We start from the raw sequence: 4129 nt of genomic DNA on the forward strand, positions 1-4129 counted from the left end.
AAAAGTGCCCCAACAGCCCCACAGGATGCCCTCCTGGTATGTTTCTCTTTATGCTCATTGTCAGCATTAAGATGCGGCCATTTCATCCTAAATCTTCAAATGTTCAGATTACTATTGCAATCATTTTGTTATCCTGGCACCTTTAGTGACCAGTATCGTGTTTTAAAACTTGAATCTTTCAGGCTAATTGTGTTTTGTATTTTTCTAAAGATGAAGAAACCACAAAAAGACTGGCAGATGCAAATTTGAAAGGTATGGAACAAATACTTACCAAGACCCACGGTACACGCAAACTCAGGGATTAAATAGGAAAACAAAACATCACCCCTACTCCCAATTTGATCCTTTTTAGAATTAATTTGTTCATGTACATAGTTTTTTTCTATGAAGTAATGAAAAGTAAATAGATTTGTTACAGTTCAGGTAAACGTTATTTATGACTCGAGACCATATAAGCATGACAAAAGTTCATAGATTTATTTGCTGAAATGACAGTCTGAACCTAAGCAAAATCAATGAAATTAACCCTACCCTAAAAGGCCTGAACAACAAAATAGTATAATCATATGAAAAATAGAATTTTCCGAATTAATAAGTATACTTGGAGATGCTAAGTGCGCAAAACCTGCAACAAGTACAACAGTGTTATTTCAGTTCATCCGGCAGCTTCTTTGGTTCCAGCCCAGCCCGAATATATTATTATAATCCTGCCTTCTTTTCTAGTTTTTGAATTTGATTGAGGAAGATCCATGTCATCTGTGTAACCAGAAACTAATATATCAGAAACATTTATTATCAAATCATACTATTATTGCATGCAGACACACGCCGGTGTGATTCGTTTATTTAGTAAACAAACAAACATAAACAAAACTTTTAGTTCATTTAGTTAAATAAACAAACATTAAAACGTCTAATTCGTTCATTTATGTCTGTGAACGTTCGTTTGTGTTCGTTCAGTTTAATTCGTATATGCTCATTTATGTTTGTTTATGTTCATTTATGTTTGTTACTTTACGTTTGCTTAAGTTATATATTCATCTAAATTTTTCGGGATCATACCATGTATTCAAGTTTTATGAAATTAAAATGTCAACCATTACAACTTAGTCTAGCTTTTTAGGCCCAACATATTGATGCTCACCGCTCACGTTTACTTTTAACTGGCTTTTGCTCAGTTATGTTCGTTTATGTTTGTTCATCTATATTTAGTTATTTCCGTTTCTTTAAGCTCGTTTATGTTCGTGAACCGTTCGTTCACGCCATTCACGAACAAACACGAACACACTCATTTTCTTAACAAACAAACATAAAAAATAAAACTCTGTTTGTGTTCGCTTGTTTGTTCGATTAAAGCAAATGAACAAACATGAGCATGCCCTGTTCGTGTTCGTTCGGTTTGTTTACAAGCCTACGTGTGAGAAGAGAGAAAGAGTACAATGACATGAGGGGCAATCCTAACACAATAAACCGGGAATCCTGTATAGAACTTAAAAGGTCCTCCAGCTTTTAGGGTTTTCAAAGCACAATCCAAAGATCCAGTGTACGGGTATTTCCCCTCTGCATCGGGCTGCATTTTCTGAATTTGTGTTTTCACATAATCAAAAGGCAAACTGCAGGCTGCAGCAAAAAAACCAGATACCGTACTCGCACCTGCAAAACCATGTGTTAATTCATACATACACACATACCAATATACATATATATTGCATTATTATTAAGGTATGAGTGTAACTTACCTAAAATTGTAGCAGCCTCACCAGCACCCAAATTATCCTTAAAAAGCTCAACACTTTGATCATACGAAGCAAGCATTCCCATGTTCAAAGCCATAGCCCTAACAACAGTGGGACCCGCACCTTTCCAAAGAGCCAACACACCTTCATCTGTTGTGATCCTATACAGAGCATGAAACGCGTTTGTGTAGTTACGCCTCTAAGCTAAGGGTAGGGTCACATCGGCCTGCATACGAATGAGTGCCAGATCAGCTGGACTCCCGACACTTGCTCCAATTGCGCCAGCTGTCAGCCCACACAAAGCTTTTTGGTATAATGGAAGTGGCTTTCCTTCATTCGCTTCAAGTGCCTTGTTTGTTAAAATCCTATAAGTTATCAAACAGCAAATAAATCAATGGTTCATACTGATAAAGCATATTTTTCAAACATGGTTTATTCATCAAATGATCACTCACCTGAATGAACCAAGTCTGGCAGTCGTGTATGTTGCTTGCATTAGCAGCCCGGCAGACAGACCCTGCACCGCACAACACATTTGTTAAAAAATATTCATTACGAAACACCTAGACATCAAAAGATTCAAACCATGTTTATAAGATATCCAAGCAGAGTATGATAGTTACATATATTAAACATAATAAGAGTGAAACAATAGAATAATGTTAACGAAAAAGACACAACGAATCAACTTTCATAATTACACATATATGAGTAATGCAAACCTTGTAAAAAGCACCAACACCCTCGTTTTTCAGCATTTCCTTCGTCACCGGTACAGCCGATCCTTGACCAAGCTGGATTCTCACCTGCAAGCAATCAATAAAAACTTAGCATAATAACATAATAATAAATATGACAATGCATTACAACTCCAAGTTCACAACTTAACAAACCCACATATACCATTTTCCCCAAATCTTCAACCTAAATACCTTAAACATTAATAATAATATGTAAATTTAAAGCATAAAACCCACAAAAAAAGGTTATTTAATATATTCAAAAAAGAAAAAAAAAACCCAGATGTAAAACCCTAAAATAAGTGCAATTGAAGACTACCCACAAGTAAAAAGATATACTTGAAGTGAAATGGTGTACCTTTATCATATCAATTGGCTGAATAACACATGTAGCAAGCATGCCGGAAGCTCCGCCGTTGACGAAGGGCTTGACGGTGGGCCAGACGCCGCCAGTTGGCTTTGGTTTCTCATCTCCCATTTTCAAAGAAATGAGGGTTTCAGATTCAGGGCAGCGGCTATCTCTCTGTTTGTGTGAGACACTGCTTGCTTATATGTTATATTGATGGTCGATTGTTTATTATTTATTGGTTATTATTATTTTTCTTTCTTTCTTTCTTTTATTTTTCTTTGGCCATGAATTGATATTCCCTTTATCTTTGAATGTATATTTGTTTACCACCAATTTTGTAAAATTTATTTTTAGTATAAATGAAAATCGGAAAGAAAAGCATTATTTATATGTTATCATATCCACAAATTGGATATTAAAAATTAAGGACATGTTTGTAGGAGTTAATGGAATGGGAAGATCATAATGAATAATGGAATGAAATAGATTATTAGTATTCTTTTTAATTTTTTTTCCAGTTAAATTTATATATAACACAAATCGAGCTATATTTGGATAATGGGTAAGCGAGTAATAAGTTGCGCCGCTATCCCCTTTTGAATCCCAAAACCTATTCTACTAAATATAAATCATTGGTTCCTCGGGCTCTGCGAGTCAATGTAGACCACCTTCTGCACCCGCTCCAAGAAGCGAACCGCCTCGGGAGCTAGGGATCTAAAAGTGTCGAAGGCAAATGGAATGAACACGTGCTGATTCTCCAAACACGATGCCTCATGCTTAGCAACCTTCCTAGATTCTGTTCTCAAAACCGCCTGTACCGGTATGAAGCCATTGTCTCTCAGCCCCACCAACGGGGACACCCCAGTGATGTCAACACACGCATGCTTACCCCCTGCCCAGCCAAACACAAGAACATCCGCAGGACGCAGGGTAGATCTTCCCTCTCGCGGATTAGTCAAAAAGTTAACAGGTGCCTCTTTCTTGGCTGAGATCCCGGCACGCCTAAGCACATCCCATAAGACATCTCTAACTCAGTCATGACGATACTTGAATCCCGGCAATTCCTTACAGTGGAGGGCATGCTCACCAAATCTATCCAAACAAGCTTTTTTACAAATGGGGCATGATTCATCTGGAGGGAAAAGAGGAATCATAAGCCGGTATTTAAGAATGACTCTGTATTCAACTGCCGACATCTGTTGCCCAAGACCTTCAATGGGCGCAACAGTCAAAAAATCATGGGCATGAGCCCCTTTGAGACAAGCTAAAACTGCCTTTTGTCTCGGGGTCATATTGAATCACTC

The 4129-nt window shown here is 37.4% G+C and overlaps 1 pseudogene across 1 annotated transcript; it reads right to left on the reverse strand.

Annotated features, from left to right (window-relative positions):
• Positions 1-452: 452 nt before the first annotated feature.
• On the reverse strand, positions 453-3007 carry LOC143554683 (mitochondrial dicarboxylate/tricarboxylate transporter DTC-like; annotated as a pseudogene). Its single transcript, XR_013139065.1, has 6 exons — positions 2835-3007; positions 2459-2542; positions 2192-2253; positions 1740-2101; positions 1439-1653; positions 453-756 (listed from the first exon to the last, which is right to left on the reverse strand). The product of XR_013139065.1 is annotated as a mitochondrial dicarboxylate/tricarboxylate transporter DTC-like (transcript).
• Between the last annotated feature and the right edge of the window lie 1122 nt (positions 3008-4129).

Source organism: Bidens hawaiensis, unplaced genomic scaffold (genome assembly GCF_021521415.1).
Source record: "Bidens hawaiensis isolate Kalapana, Puna unplaced genomic scaffold, B.hawaiensis_p1.1 tig00017786_1, whole genome shotgun sequence".
Lineage (NCBI taxonomy): Eukaryota > Viridiplantae > Streptophyta > Magnoliopsida > Asterales > Asteraceae > Bidens > Bidens hawaiensis.